Here is a 16,753-nt window from a genome sequence, read left to right on the forward strand (position 1 = left end):
AAAAGACTTGTATTTTGGTAAGCCAATTGTTGCTTATTCTCTGACCTAACACACTCTCTTTCTAGAACCCCAAACTGTTTCCATGGGGCTATAATGCAAATTCGGATACGAATTTCTTTGTGGACCTAGAAATCAGACTGTTTGGCAAAGAACATAGTCCCCATTATTTTGGAAAGCCAGCTGTATCACTGGAGCCTACTTTTATTTAATCTTTTACAGCCAAGAAATCTATGGCATGTTTTTGCCAGTCTCCCTGGTATCTATGTGGATGATGAAACATCCCCAGATTTCACTGAACCACAGTACACACTTTGACTACTATTGTGGCGAGACTGTAATAACATTGAGTGCACCTTCAGGAGGTCGAAGGAAAGATGATGACTGTGCATACTGAAGAGAAATGGCAGCAATACTAAAGAGGTCCCCAAAGTGGCAGCTGCCTGTTGTGCTCTTTGACGCCTTGCATGAGAAGGTGAGAGAAAAGTGTTTAAACAAGTGAACTCAGGAGACCAGTACATTACCATTGCCTTATTTCGTTGTGGAAGACAAATAGGCTCACTGGAGCCAAAGAAAACTAGATACCATCCTTTAGATTCCATGTTGATACTTACTCTAAAATCAGGGCAATTTTTATTGAGCTAATCAAATAATGTGAATTGTGCACTGAAAATCATCACACTCAAAAAAACATCAAATGAATAAAAAATAAATTGCATAGCTATACAGATTAATCTCAGTAAGTACAATCCCAGTAAGCATAGCTTTGTTGTTTTACTCTCCTCTTCATTTCTGCAAGAGTCACCAAAATTTCTCTTCTCTGCCTTCACATATGTAAGCATATGTAGGTGGTGAGCAGTCCGTTGTGGTGTCTGAAGACTATGAAGGTACATCGGATAGGACAGGGTAAGTGGTGGAAGGAGGCCAGAATCTGACATGGACATGAGTAGGAGCATCTCTTAGGATGTTTGAAGTGTAAAGTTATTTTATGGTCCTTTGCAAAAACTATGAAAGGGTTTCATCTCTGAATGCATTTTGAACTGTCTTCACATAAAATCTATATCCAAGTTGGAATTCAAACTCTTTGTATCTCCCCTTTCACCTACTCATCTTCCATTTTATTTCCTGAAGCTTCGTACAGTCTTTTGTTCACCTTGTTTTACAGACTTGCTCCCAACCAGGGACATCCCCTTGCTTCTTTGAGCCACAAAAATATTTGCAGTGCTTCACTGAATTGGCCTCCTTGCCATACTTCGGTTAGCACAAACACTGCCTGCAGTGGTTATAAGCTTCTTAGGTCCCTGGATTCTTATTCATGAGAAGCTGAAAAGACAGGTTAGAAAGTGTTTGTTTTTTAAACTGAGAGACCTGCCCTGCAAAATATAAAGCAACTAAAATTTAATGATAGTCTCCGTCCAGACATGAAACAGGCTAATGAACAGGCTGTTTTCATCTTTCTTTTACATTTTATTTTTTTCAAGCTTTGGAATTATTGTAACTTATGAAAATTTGTCTGTATGCTGTCCCTCAGAAATTGTTTGGCCTCACAAACAAGTTGCTTAAGGCCTTGGAGTCATAGGAAATAAAACCACATTTGCAACGTTTTTAAAAAGAAAATAAAACAGAAGACAAAGACAAAAAGCAATTCATGCTTTGGTTCTTTAGAAAAATCACTTTAGCCATGATTAGGACAGAAATTACCAGAATCAAGTGAATAGCAAGCAAGAGCTGCTTACGTATTTTAGGAGTAATTGAAAAAAAAAATTCTAGAACACCTGTTATGGCCGTTATCTTTTTTATGAAAAAAAAAAAAATAAAAAAAAAGCCTCATTTAAAATACAGTCTTTTAGAGTAACTATGGAAAATTTTCACACAATCAGTTCTCTAATAAATATTTGGATGTAGCCATTAGCAAACAGTTTCTGTAGAAAGTAACTATGTTTTTGAAGGAGACTTAAGACTTCCATCTTAAATAATGTCAAGAAGTGGTCAAGAAATAGAACCTTGGCTAGAATTAACAAGAGACCACTTTCTCGCCTTTAAAAGAGACAAGCAAATATTAACATAAAACAACTGCAACTCCCAAACAAGCAACAAACAAAAAATGCTAGGAGAAATAAGGAAGTTAAAGACAGAACACTTTTTTCTTTTCTCTGCCTTCTTTTAATTTTGTTTCCACCCTACAATAACATCAGATCACCGGAGGAAGGCAATAACTCTAGTAAGACATGCTGATAACATTGGGTGTGGCTTTCTTTCTTTCACTGCATAGACTCACAGTGTTGAATTTATAACGGATTGTCTTTTTAAATTATTTTTATTTAATAAGCATGTCTTTTCATTTTAATTAAATTATTCTTATACTCTTTCCAATTCCTGCATCTCTCAAACACAAATGTCTACTTCATTTTGAAGGAAGAAAAGAATACTATGAAGAGAATAATGATGAGGTAGTCTTTCTCTCTGCAGAGAATTGAGGATCTGGGTTCCCTACAACATATAACATTAACGGACAGATTTTTCACACAAGCTTTAAGACCTTAGCACAGATGACTAGGGAGCGGGATTGTGAGACTTTTTTTTCTGTGGAGTTATCTACCAATAGGAATCAGAGGCAAACTGCTGGACTAGCTGGTGAAGTTAACTCCCTGCTGCCTAAAGCTGCACCTAACTAATCTCATGCATCTGTTGCTCAAAGTTTGTTTTCAGGTGGAACTTGTCAAAGCCCTATCCCCATGTGCAATGACTGGAGATCTGATTGAAGGTTCTCAAAGTTTGAGTCATTACAGCTCTGAAATATTTCTGGAAACTTACTATGGCCTTTATAGTTACTTTTTCTTCAAATAAGGAAGGAGAGTGAATTTTGGGGCTAGCATTATTTACCTGGTAATGTTGCATTCCCTTGCTAAGGGAGGGCTGGGAAAGGCCGGCTTTCTGAAGGGCTTTCAATCAGCAATTGGATGGATGTACTCTGCTACTGTATACCCCCTCTAGCACTTGGCTTTTAATTTTTACATCTGAATTATGAAATGCCACCTCTACTAGCTACTGCCAGGAGCCCGGAACATTAATATTGATGTACGGAAAGGTTGGGAGTGCAGCTGCAAGAAGATTTAAAGATGAGAATTATCAGGAACGTCACTCAAGTAAATAAATCCACTATACAATTTGCTTACCTTTTCACTCCAAATTTTAAAGGAAATTTATTTTAAAGAAAGAGAAAATCAGCATATGATCTGAGCCCACTAAGTATAGCATAGATGTTTCCTTTTTTTCTTCCAACCACACTCACCTGTCATAATCACGTATGATTGCTATGAGCTGAATGCAGCAAAGTATGTTGCAGCACCAAATAATATAAACAGAAAAAAAAAAAAAAATGAGAGGAACAGGAGACAGAGAAAAAGGGCAGGTTAGGATACAACATTTGTCCCCTTGAAATTTTATACTTACTTATAGCCACATCAGTGTATAGAAGGCAAACTGTGGCTTGTGATGTTTGAGAACCATCTGCTGAGCCTAAGGCAAATTTCACATTAAAACCCAATTTCAGTTGTGACCTAAAAATGAGGAGAAATGCTGTGGTTCTGAGCAAATTCCACTTTGAATGTCTTTTCCCTACCCTTGGTGTTGCGAAGTGAAGCTTATAGGACAGGAACCTAAATGAAACAAAAGCCACAGGAGGCAAACAGAAAGTGCTTAGTCCTTCTTTCTGTACCCCAAGATTTGCACAGCTGTGGTAGTGTTCACAAACCTTACTGAAGTCCTGAGATGGGGACTGATTGCAAATCTGCTGGACCAGCTCCCACTCACAGTGGAGCAGGATTTGCTTATTTTTCATTTTCAAACATGACTCCAGCTCCCGCAGTTTGATTTTCCATCAGGAACAATGGTTTGGAATCCTCATGTAATTAGGGGAAATCCAAGCATAGTTTTCTTCAGGAAAAAATTAAAACATAAAATAAGAAATGAAGGTCAAAGTAGACTTGATTCTAAATTCCCTCCAATACTTACTTTTCTCCATCTCTCCCCTCCTCCTCTTAAATAATGGTACATTACAAAGCCCAATTTCAAAGGATCTAATCAAGTTGAGATAAATACAAAGCAATGTAAGCTATATAAGCAAACTGTAGCACTATGACTTAAATAAATTAGTGCTTTGATTCACATATGTTAATTCTTTAGAATGGGACAGAAACATCTTCCTAGAGAAGGTAGGCATCTGAAAGAATACAATGGGTGTGTTTTCATGATGCAAATCAAGGACTTAAGCACTGTAAGTGAACCCACCAGCACTGAACATCCAAAGTGTGCTTGGACACTGCATTGTCACAGTAAGTGAAAGAAGGTTGTAGGACCCTGGTTCAGTCTCACGTGAAACTGAATTGCTGAACATCAGTGAAATCAGCACATGGCTGAAATGACTGTAGATGTTCCTCTTGGTAGCTCATTACTCTGTGCTTTAGCACCTGCAGGAAAAGCCTTTGTCAGATCCTTCTACAGGTCAGTGTTTCCCAAGCTTGACTGTCTGCATGAATTACTGGGGGCTCATGTTAAAATGCAGATTCTGATTCAGTAGTTTGGGGGTGAGGCCTGAGCATCTGCATTTCTCACAGTCTCCCAGATGATGTGAATACTGCCAGTCTGGAAAACACTTTGAAGAGCAAAGGTATAGAACCAACAGTACATTTATTTATAGAGCTTTGAAAATTTCCAGGTAGAAGTGCATGTGTGTGTTAAGCCAGTGACAGTGAGGGAATACTAAAATGTGATCCAGATGTCTTTTGAAAGCGTAAAGTAACTTGAGAGAATTGTACACATAGTCCTTGGAATTTGGTACCCCAGTGCCTCATACCAAACAATGGCATTACATTTTGGTCAAAGCCTTGAAGTTTTGTACAGGTGGCGTCTGTGACACTTTTATTCTTCTTTCCCCAAAGTCTCCGTAGAGCAAAACTTGGATTGCTTTATTAGATGAATTATGACTAAAATTCGATTTCATTTTCTGTGCCAATAAAATGTGTTCAAAACCTCTTCAGAAGTCACTGCTACATGTTTGGTGCAGTTTCTGCAAAGCTGCTTCAGGGTCTTTCACAAACCTATATAGGCCTCATCACAAGGGATTCTGTTGTAACCGCTCTTTCAAAGTCTGGTTGCTAAGCTTTTCCAGGAGTTTATTTCACAATATAGCATTTTTGTTGCTTTTCTACTGCTTCAGCATTCAGTGGTTCAACAAGGATTTTTTTGGACACTTACTTTGTGAAAAAAGCTCCTAGAAACTAGAAAAATGCTTAATACTTGGTCAGGCATAACTGGGTTCTAACTGTAGTCCTACCATGTATACCCACAGGACTTTGGGCAAGTTTATATGGCCTTATCCTCAATCGCCTAATCTGTAAAATGGGAACAATAATCCCTGTTTATGAGTAAGATTACACAAGATAATACATATGCAGTTCTTATAATAGCATGAAATATGTAAAAACTAAACAAAGTAATGTCAATTATATTATTATAATATGTATTCATTCTGAGATAAAAGTTAATATGCTTTAGAGTATGTGTGTATGATTGTGTTTATGTGTTTCCTGTAGCTTGTACAAGTTGAGACATTGTCTCACAACCTTGGTTAATATTCAATGGAAGAATTTAAAAAAAAATTTAATTAGAGATGGAGTCTCGCCGTGTTGCACAGGTTCCTCCCAAACTCCTGGGCTCAAGCAGTCCTCCTTCCTCAACCTCCCAGAGTGCTGGAATTACAGGCGTGAACCACTACACCCAGCCAAGAACTGTATTTGAAGAGAGAAAAAAATAATGTAGAAGGGAAAGGCTTAAATTTATGAACAAATGATGGTGCCAAAAGGAGCTTCTAGAAGCAAGGAAAACCTAAATTACTGAAGTTTTACCTCATTATTTCTTCCTATAATTAGACCAAGGAATATATTGATATTGAAGCAGTTAATGGTTCTTTTGGTATTTTTTAAGGCTACCCTAAAGTTATTTTAAATTTTTAAAGTTTCAATAGCTGTTGGGGTATAAGTGGCTTTTGGTTAGATGGATGAATTATATAGTGGTGAGGTCTGAGATTTTAGTGCACCTGTCACCCAGGTAGTGTACATTGTACACAATATTTTGATTTTTATCCCTCATGAGACTCCCTTTATGAGTCTCCATACTACTCAGTATGCCTTTGCATACCCATAGTTTAGCTCCCACTTATAAAGGAGAACATACAGCATTTAGTTTTTTTCACTTAGAATAATGGCCACCAGCTCCATCCATGTTGCTGCAAAATACATTACTTCATACATATTTATGGCTGGAATATTCCATTGCTTATACATACAACATTTTCTTTATGTCTCATTGGTTGATGGACATTTAGGTTGGTTCCATCTTTGCAATTGTAAATTGTTCTGCAATAAACATACATATGCAAGTCTCTTTCTAATATAGTGACTTCTTTTCCTTTGGGTAGGTACTCAGTAGTGGGATTGCTGAATTGAATGATAGATTTACTTTTAGTTCTTTAAGAAATCTCCATATTGTTTTCCATAGAGATCGTACTAATTTACATTCCTACCAGCAGTCTATAAGTGGTCCCTTTTCACCACATCCATGCCAATATCTATTGTTTTTTGACTTTTTAATAATGGCCATTCTTGCGGGAGTAAGATGGTACCTCATTGTGGTTTTAATTTTCATTTCCCTGATTATGAGTGACATTCAGCATTCTTTCATATAGATTTTGTCCATTTGTACATTTTCTTTTGAGAAATGTCTATTCATGTCGTTTGTCTACATTTTGATGGGGCTATTTGTTTTTTTCTTGCTGATTTTCTTTGAGTTCCTTGTAGATTTGGGATATCTAGTCCATTGTCAAATTCAAAGTTTGCAAATATTTTCTCCCATTCTGTGGGTTGTCTATTTATTCTTATGATTATTTCTTTTGCTGTATAGAAGCTTTTTAGTTTCATTAGGTCCCATTTGTTTATTTTTGTTTTAGTTGCTTTTGTTTTGGGGTCTCAGTCACAAATTCTTTGCCTAGGCCAACTTCCAGAAGAGTTTTCCCAGGTTATCTTCTAGAATTTTTACAGTTTCAAGTTTTAGATTTAAGTCTTAAATCCATGTTGAGTTTATTTTTGTATAAGGTAAGAGATAGGGATCCAGTTTCATTCTTCTACATGTAGCTATACAGTTTTCCCAGTACCATTTATTAAATAGGGTGTTCTTTCCCCAATTTTTTTTAATGCTTTGCTGAAGATCAGTTGGTTGTAAATATTTGGATTTATTTCTAGGTTCTCTATTCTGTTCCATTTTCTTGAATATTTGTTCCGTGTCTATTGAGATGATCATATGGTTTTGGTTTTTGTTCCTTTGGTCTACTTGTCTATTTTTATATGAGTACCATGCTGTTCTAGTAGCTATAGCCTTGTAGTATAATTTGAAGTCCAGGTAATGTGATACCTCCAAATTTCTTTTTGCTTAGATTGATTTGGCTATTTGGGCCTCTTTTTTGGTTCCATATGAATTTTAGGATTGCCTTATTTCCTGTTTCTGTGTAAAATGATGTTGGTATTTTGATAGGAGTTGCATTGAATTTGTAAATTGCTTTGGGCATCAAAGTCATTTTCATGATATTCTGTCAATTCATAAACATGGGGTGTGTTTCATTTGTTTGTGTCTTGTTCAATTTCTTTTAGTAGTGTTTTCTTTTTTCTATTGCTGCTGCACAAATTAAGTTTTTAGTAGTCTTTTGTGGTTCTCTTTGTAGAGCTTTTTCATCTCCTTGGTTAAGTATATTCCTAGTTATTTTATTTATTTTTTTGTAGCTGTTGTAAAAGGGATTGAGTTCTTGATTTGATTCTCAGCTTGGTCATTGTTGGTGGCTAGCAGTGCTAGTGACACATTGATGTTGTAATCCGAGACTTTACGGAACTTGTTTATCAAACCTAGGGGTCTTTTGGAGTACTCTTTAGGGTTTTCCAGGTATACAATCATATAATTGGTGAGTAGTGATAGTTAGTTGAGTTTCTCCTTTCCAGTTTGGATGCCCTTTATTTCCTTCTCTTGCCTGATTGCCCTGGCTAAAACTTCCAGCACTATGCTGAATAGAAATGATGACAGTGGGCATCTTTGTCTTGTTTCAGTTCTCAGGGTTAATGCTTTCAGCCTTTCCATTCAGTGTGATTTTATCTGTGGGTTTGTCATATATGGCTTTTATTATTTTAAGTCCCTTGTATTCCTAGTTTATCGAGAAGTTTTGTTATGAAAGGATTCTGGATTTTATTGAATGCCTTTTTGTGTCTATTGAGATGATCATATGGTTTTAGTTTTTAATTCTGTTTATGTCATGTATCATGGACACATTTATTGACTTGCGTATGTTACACCATCCCTTCATTTCTGAAATGAAATTTACTTAATCATAAAGGATTATCTTTTTGAGGTGCTGTTTGATTGGATTAGCTAGTATTTTGTTGAAGATTTTTGCATCTATGTTTATTAGGGATATTGACCTATAGTGTTCTTTTTTTGTTAAGCCCTTCCCTGATTTTGGTGTCAGGGGAATACTGGCTTCCTAAAAATGGATTAGGGAGGATTCTGTCTTTCTCAATCTTCTGGAATAGTTTCAGTAATATTGGTACCAGTTCTTCTTTGAATGTCTGGTAGAATTCAGCTGTGAATTCATCTGGCCATCGGCATTTTTTAGTTGGCATTTTTTTTTAATTACTGACTTGAACTTACTGCTTGTTATTGGTCTGTCAGGGTTTCTATTTCTTCCTGATTTAATCTAGTAGGGTTTTATATTTCCAGGAATTTATCCATTTCCTCTAAGTTTTCTAGTTTGTGTGCAGAGAGGTGTTCATAATAGTCTTGATTAATCTTTTCATTTTTGTGGTATTGGTTGTAATGTCTCCAGCTTCATTTCTAATTGAGTTTATTTGAATCTTCTCCCTTCTTTGTTAAGCTAGCTAATGGTCTATCCATTTTGTTTATCTTTTCAAATAATCAACTTTTGTTTCACTGATTTTTGTATTTTTGTTTCAATTTCAGTTAGCTCTCTTCTGATCTTTGTTATTTTCTTCTGCTAGCTTTGGTTTAGTTTGTTCCTCTAGTTTCATGAGATGTAACATTAGATTGCCAATTTTTGATCTTTCAGACTTTTTTATGTAGGCATTTAGTGCTATAAACTTTCCTCTTAGCACTGCTTTTGCTGTATCCCAGAGGTTTTGATAACTTGTGTCACTATTGTAAATTTTTTAAATTTTCATCTCAGTGCCATTGTTAAACCTCAAATCATCCAGAAGCCGATTATTTAATTTCCATGTATTTGTATAGTTTTGAGAGTTCCTTTTGGAGTTGATTTCTACTTTTTTCTCATTGTGGTATAAGCAGATACTTGATATGATTTTGATTTTTTTTTAACATTTATTAAGATTTCTTTTTTGGCCTATCCTATGGTCTATCCTCAAGAATGTTCTATGTGCTGATGAGAATAATGTATATTCTGCAGTTCTTTGGTAGAATATTTTGTAAATATCTGTTAGATCTATTTGTTTTAGAGTGTAGTATAAAGTCCATTGTTTCTTTGTTGACATTCTCAATGATCTGTCTAATGCTTTCAGTGGAGTGTTGAAGTCTCCCGCTATTATTGTGTTGCTATCTCATTTCTTAGGTCGAATAGTACTTACTTTATAAATCTAGGAGCTCCAGTATTAGGTGCATGTAAATTTTGGATTGAAACATATTCTTGTTGGATTGATCCTTTTCTCATTATATAATGACATTCCTTGTATTATTATTATTATTATTATTATTATTACTGTTGTTGCCTTAAGGTCTGTTTTATATGATATAAGAATAGCTACTCCTGCTTATTTTGTTTCCAAGATATTCCTTGCTTTTACATTGAGTTTATATGAATTCTTACATGTTAAATGAATCTCTTGAAGACAGAAGATAATTGGTTTCTAATTTTTCATCCACTCTTCCAATCTGTATCTTTTATGCGGAGCATTTATGCCATTTGTGTTCAATATTAATATTGAGATGTGAGGCACCATTACAGTCATTGTGATAATGTTTACCTAGATACTTTGTTTTCTTTATTGTGTTATTATTTTAATGGCTGTATATGTTTTATGCTTTCAAGATGCTCTATTCTGATGCATATCAACTATCGGGGAAACCCGCTCCCAATATTTCAGTGCAGGTTCTTTCTGTTTTCCCTAAGTGTCTGCAGGTCTGAGAAATAAAGAGAAAGAGTACAAACAGAGGAATTTTACAGCTGGGGCTCTGGGGGCGACATCACATATCAGTAGGACTATGATGCCCCTGAGCTGCAAAACCTGCAAGTTTTTATTAGGGATTTCAAAAGGGGAGGGGGCATATTAACAGAGAGTAGGTCACAAAGATCACATGCTTCTGAGGCCAATAAAGATCACAAGTCAAAGGGCAAAGCAAGATCATGAGGCAAGGACAAAATTAGAATTACTGATGAGGGTCTGTGTTCAGTTGTACACATATTGTCTTGATAAACATCCTAACAGAAAACAGGGTTTGAGAGCGGAGAACTGGTCTGACATCAAATTCACCAGGGCAGGATTTTTTCCCCACCCTAATAAACCTGAGGGTATTGCAAGAGACCGGGGCATATTTCAGTCCTTATCTGAACCACATAAGATAGACACTCCCAGAGCGGTCGTTTATAGACCTTCCCCCAGGAATGCAATTCTTTTCCTAGGGTCTTAATATTTAATATTCCTTGCTAGGAGAAGAATTTAGTGATATCTCTCCTACTTGCATGTCCATTTATAGGCTCTCTGCAAGAAGAAAAATATGGCTCTATTTTACCCAACCCTGCAGTCAGTCAGTCAGACCTTATGGTTGTCTTCCCTCATTCCCTAAAATCACTGTTATTCTGTTATTTTTCAAGGTGCACTGATTTCATATTGTTCAAACACACGTTTTACAATCAATTGGTACAGTTAACACAATTATCATAGTGGCCATGAGGTGACATACATCCTCAGTTTACAAAGATAACAGGATTAAGAGATTAAGTAAGACAGGCGTAAGAAATTATGAAAGTATTATTTGGGAACTTGTAAATGTCCATGAAATCTTCACAATTTATGTTCCTCTACCACGGCTTCAGCCGGTCCNCTATTCTGCCCAACCCTGCAGGCAGTCAGACCTTATGGTTGTCTTCCCTTGTTCCCTAAAATCACTGTTTTCCGTTCTTTTGAAGGTGCACCAATTTCATATTGTTCAAACACACATATTTTACAATCAATTTGTACAGTTAATGCAATCATCACAGGGTCCTGAGGTGACATACATCCTCAGCTTACGAAGATAACAGGATTAAGAGATAAAAGTAAAGACAGGCATAGGAAATTATAAAAATATTATTTGGGAGCTGATAAATGTCCATGAAATCTTCACAATTTATGTTCAAAGATTGCAGTAAAGACAGGCATAAGAAATTATAAAAGTATTAATTTTGGTATCTGATAAATGTTCTTGAAATCTTAACAATTCATGTTCCTCTGCCATAGCACCAACTGGTCCCTCCATTTGGGGTCCCTGGCTTCCTGCAACAATTGACCTTTTTTTTTCAAGATTTATAATTCCTTTTACCACTTCTTGTAGGGCTGATCTGGCAGTGACAAATTCCCCCAGCACTTGTTTGTCTGAAAATTACTTCATTTCTCCATCATGTATGAAATTTAGTTTTGCCAGATACAAAATTTTTGACTGACAGTTATTCTGTTTAAGGAGGCTGAAGGTAGAGTCCCAGTTCCTTCTGGCTTAAAAAGTTTCTGTTAAGAAGTCTGCTATTAGTCTGATAGGTTTTCCTTCATAGGTTACCTGATGCTCTTGTCTCACTGCTCTTAGAATTCTTTCCTTCTCATTGACTTTAGGTAGCTTGATGAGTATGTGCCTTAATGAAGTCCTTATTGCAATGTATCTCATAGGAATTATTTGAGCTTCTTGTATTTGGATATCTACATCTCCAGCAAGGTCAGGGAAATTTTCCTCAATTATATCCTCAAATACGTTTTCAAACTTTTTTCTTTTCTTCTTCCTCAGGAACACCTACTATTTTTAGGTTTGGCCATTTTACATAATCCTATATTGCTTGGAGACTATTCATTTCTGATGATTCTTTTTTTATTTTTGTTAGACTGCGTTAATCTGAAGACCTTGTCTTCAAGCTCTGAAATTCTTTCTTCCACTTGTTCTAGTCCATTAAAACTCTCCTCTGCATTTTGTAAATCCTGAAATGTGTCTTTATTTCCAGAAGTTGAGATTGATTTTCTTTAAAATAGCTATCACTTTAGAAAGTTTTCATGCATATCCTGAATTGTATTTTTTTAATTCTTTATTTTGGTTTTCACCTTTCTCTGGTATCTCCTGCAATAGCTTAGTAATCATGGTGAGCTCTCATGGGAGAAGTCCCAGCTGTGTCTGCAGTGGTGGATGAGGGGGAAAATAAATCCTCTTCTACAAGACCCTTTATGAGGACCAGGGCTACTTGTTGGGGTAGAGCTGCAGAATTTCCTCACTGAGCCCAGCACTGAAAATCTGCCTCTACTGAAAGAAACTTCCCACCAGAAAAAAAGATCTGGGACTCAAGCCTGCCTTCTGGATTCTTTTGTCCCACAGGGTATTCCCTTGATGTGGTACACTCCCTCTTCCCCTAAGATTAGGAGTCCCTCAGTGCCAGATTACTATGAATACCGCAGCTCCTCTGAGTCTAGCTGTCCAGTGGGGCTGCCACACTCCTGGCTGGTGTTGGGGAATGTCTGCAAGGAATCTTGATGTGAAGTGACCTGTCCTCAAGTATCCCAGCAATGGGTACCAACACCAGCTCTCATGGGGGTGGGAGGAGAGTGACATAGACTCTGTGAGATTCCTTGGTTATAAATAGCCTGAGCATGTTGACTTTCACAAACACTGGCTGTAGTAGTAATAAACTACTCACATGGAGAGACTCAGGACCTCTGGTTAACCAGGCTGGTGCAGGCAGTGGTGATGGGTGAGGTTATACAAAAGTTTTCTCCTTCCTGGGTATCATGTTATTCTACCTGGAAATGTTGTAATGGATTGTGTCAGTTGGCCTCCAACCAGGAGGTGATGCTTGCAAAGGAGTGCCAACTCTGACAGTATTGGTGAGATTTGTGCTTGCTTTATGTTACCCAGGGAGTTACTGTGGGTTCTCAGGTGATGCGTGGGGCAATAGAGCCTCCTAATTTTTTTTTTTTTCTTTTGTATTAAGCTACTGGGGCAGGTGGAGGGACAAAGCCAAGTGTGGGCTGGGTCAGGTAGGTCTGTGCTCTGGTTCTCCATGTGCGTAGCAAGCAGTGGCCCCTGTGGGGTTGCGGGGGATCAGGTCTCTGGCCACTGGGGTAATGTTCCAGGGAGAAGTGTAGCTGCCTTTGCTGCCCAGAAGAGTTCATGCAGGCAGTGGGGAATAACAGGCAGCAGTAAACCCTACCCAGCTCCCACATACTTAGCAAGGCAGGTCTCACACACTCAGTGCCTTCGTTCCCGGCAGTCTATACTCAGAACTCAAAACTGCCCCAGGCTATAGGCCTTCCCCATGGGAGACAGCAATCACAGCTTTCAGGCCATGCCTCTCCCTATCTGCCCACACAGCCAGGGATCCCAGCTCCTGTGCTTGTGGCTGCAGCACATTTCCCACTCATTTCCCTGTTTCGGTTTGGAGCTCCTGTCAACCTGCTACTGCTACATGAATTAGCTAGCAGAATTCCATGAGGTTTCCTGTGAGATGGAATCAGGGATGGCTTCCCAGAGTCCATGCTGGAGACTAGCAATGCCCACAAGGGTCTTCACACTCCTGCTCCCTAAATCAGCTCCACTGCTGAATAGAGTTAAGGCCTTCCCCCATGGCCTGGATTGTCAGGTTCCCCAGTGGGGGTGTATATCCTGGAGGCAGTCTCTCCCCATCTCACACTCTGGGGACTTACAATTTTTCACCTGGCTCATGGTGTAGGCTGCAGCCTGATGTTTCTTTCAAAGTTTCTATGTTTTCTTTTAGTTTTTCTGTTATGCTTCCACATTGCTTAAAGGAAAAAAAGCTCATGATGTAAATCTCTATACTTTATATTTTCTTTCTAAGTGGGAGAGGCATGCTAACACTGCCTCCAGTCTCCCATCTTGGAACAAAATTCTCTTTTGGCATTATTCACTTAAACTTCAAAAGAGAAGAGAATTCTCAAGGTAATATGTGAAACTTGAACTTTAAAATTAAAGTTCTGATAGCCTAAAATGGCATTCCATGCTGTTTATCCCACCTTCTTCTCCCCAATATCTAGCATATGGTGCCAGAACCAACACCAACACTCAAATATTCATTGAGATGAGCTGAACTAGATTTTTCACTCATTGTTAAAATGTTTCATAGGAAAAAAAAAACTTCATTTTGAATAATAATTTTTGAAATAATTTAAAACTGGAGTAAATCCTAAGGCTCAGCTAAGAAAGTTTGGTTGTGCTTTACAAGCTACCAGTATTTTGGCCAATAGAGAGATAGCTAAAAACAGGGAAAGTGAGTAGGTAGGGGTCTTTGGAACCTGCTTTTTGTGATTAGAGGGTGAAGGGATATTTATGGAAAGAAGAATTATTACTTTCAGAAACTGCTTATGAGACAAAAGTAACAAATATAACCTTCTAGAAAAGTTCTTCCACTAGATGTGTGAACTTAGCAAAATTTATTTTACCTTTTTGAACTCCAGTTTTCCCATCTGTAAAATTGGAGGACTGTGTTAAAATACATATAAATTTTATTTCATCTATGCAGTAAGATTATTCTTATTTTTTAATGGACAACACAGTTTGCCATTTAATATTCCTATCCTGAAACTATTTTTTCAGTCCAATAACTGTCTAGGACCCATATAGCTAGATGTCCATTCATAAATCACAGACAAAAATATGATAACTAGCATTAGTGACCAAAGACATTTGTAGATTTTATTATTTGTAGTGATATTTGTAGATTCTATTACTATTTTCCCATTTTACAGATAAGGAAATACAGATAGAGAAGGTGGCTTGCCAATGATCATACTCCTATCTATGAAGAGTTGAAGGCAGAATTTGAATACGAACCTGTGTGCTTTTAGATACTACACTTTGAACCCATATTCTGTGCTGACACCTAAGTTTTTTATCATGGTGGGTGAACAAGACATGAAAACATGCTTTAACAAAATTTGTTCTAGAGATGCCAAGTACATAAACTTGGATTCAGCAGACTAGATATATTAGAAAATAATTAAAAAATCATATATGAACGCCAAAGACAGTGGGTGATTCCGAAGAGAGAGGCTGGTGATAGGCAGAACTGAATGCTAAGTAAGTACCAGTTTTACCACTTCTCAAACATGGAATCTTGCACTGGTCATTTAACTGAAGGTCATAAGTTCCTTCAACTGTAAAATGGGCTTGATATTGTAAAATTCTGTGGGTTATTGTGAGATTAAATGAGATAATACAAGCTGAGTATCCCTTAGTTGAAATTCTTCGCACCAGAGGTGTTTGAGATTTCAGATTTGCCTTTAATTTTTGGATATTTGCATATAAGTCATAAATTATCTTAGGGATGGGAACTAAGCCTAAACACAAAGCTCATTTATGTTTCATGTGCATCTTATAGTCACAGGCTGAAGGTAATTTTATACAATATTTGTAATAATATATAGGACCTGTCACATAAGTTCAGGTGTGGAATTTTCCACTTGTGTTATTGTTCAAATAGATTCAGATGTCGAAACATTTCAGATGTTTTTATTTTTAATTGAGCATAGTTTACCGGGGTACATGCCTCCTTAGGGAGAGGAAGGAGTTCACAAAGGATCATGGGGCTTTTGCAAGGTTATAAATTACATGTTGAAAATGGTTTTAACCACAGAAAATTAGAGGATGTTTCTTGTTATTGTCCTTTGGATTCCTTCATCTAGGAGAGTTTTCGCTCCTCATCTGGTTGATAACCCCCTTGAGGGCAAACACAGGCTCTCCTATGGTCTGCATGCCCCCAAGAGACATGTGGTACCACACACAGCCTCAACAATTTCCTATATGCTTCATGAGTGATATTTTGAGGGTATCCCTGCGTCTCTTTCTATGGGAATGGAATAGAGAGAGACTGAAAAAAGGGAGATCAGCCAGCAGGCTGCTGGGGAAGAAAAAAAACATTTCCATTTTAAATCTACTAAGTCAGCAGTTCAGAGTCTTTATTGATTTGCTTTTTAAAAAGAATATTAATTTTCCTTAAAAAATGCAGGTGAAAGACTAAACAAATTGGACCTTGGATTTATTTACTAAGATGCAGTCCTTGATTATTCTTCTCTTTAAATCATCCCACTGCTATTCTGAAGACCCTTTTAAACATTAATATTAATGTTGCCTGTGTCTGGCAGAGGCAGGTGGACGTGACATTTTATAATTCAGATGTAAAAGTGAAAAGGTTCTCACAATTTCAACTCTAGTGCCTTTACTATGCCATGAGAAGAGAAGGGAAATTGGAGTATACACAAAGGGGCTAGAAAAATTATCTTTTTTTTTCCTAAGATAACTAATGCCATTAGAAAGTTCTTATGAGAAAGTTCCACATTTCTATTTGGTCAAGATAATGCTTGATGTCCAGTTTCAGTTCTGATCACAGTTGCATTTGTGCAGAAATTTTCTTTCTTTCTTTCTTTTTCTTCCTTCCTTCCTTCCT

General features: G+C 37.1%; 1 long non-coding RNA gene across 2 annotated transcripts in view; it reads right to left on the reverse strand.

Moving 5' to 3' along the window:
- Window positions 1-365: 365 nt before the first annotated feature.
- LOC108519864 (uncharacterized) overlaps window positions 366-16,753 on the reverse strand; it is a 34,380-nt gene continuing 17,992 nt past the window's right edge. The window contains exons 1-4 of one of the 2 annotated variants that reach the window (XR_001882744.1): window positions 3,752-3,930; window positions 3,451-3,557; window positions 2,881-3,098; window positions 366-1,320 (exon numbers count right to left, since the gene is read on the reverse strand). This is a non-coding gene — a long non-coding RNA (uncharacterized LOC108519864). Of the gene's footprint in view, window positions 1,321-2,880; window positions 3,099-3,450; window positions 3,558-3,751; window positions 3,931-16,753 lie in introns of those variants that run through there. The other variant, XR_001882743.1, reaches the window with a different exon arrangement.

Source organism: Rhinopithecus bieti, unplaced genomic scaffold (assembly GCF_001698545.2).
Source record: "Rhinopithecus bieti isolate Rb0 unplaced genomic scaffold, ASM169854v2 scaffold_44212, whole genome shotgun sequence".
Taxonomy (NCBI): domain Eukaryota; kingdom Metazoa; phylum Chordata; class Mammalia; order Primates; family Cercopithecidae; genus Rhinopithecus; species Rhinopithecus bieti.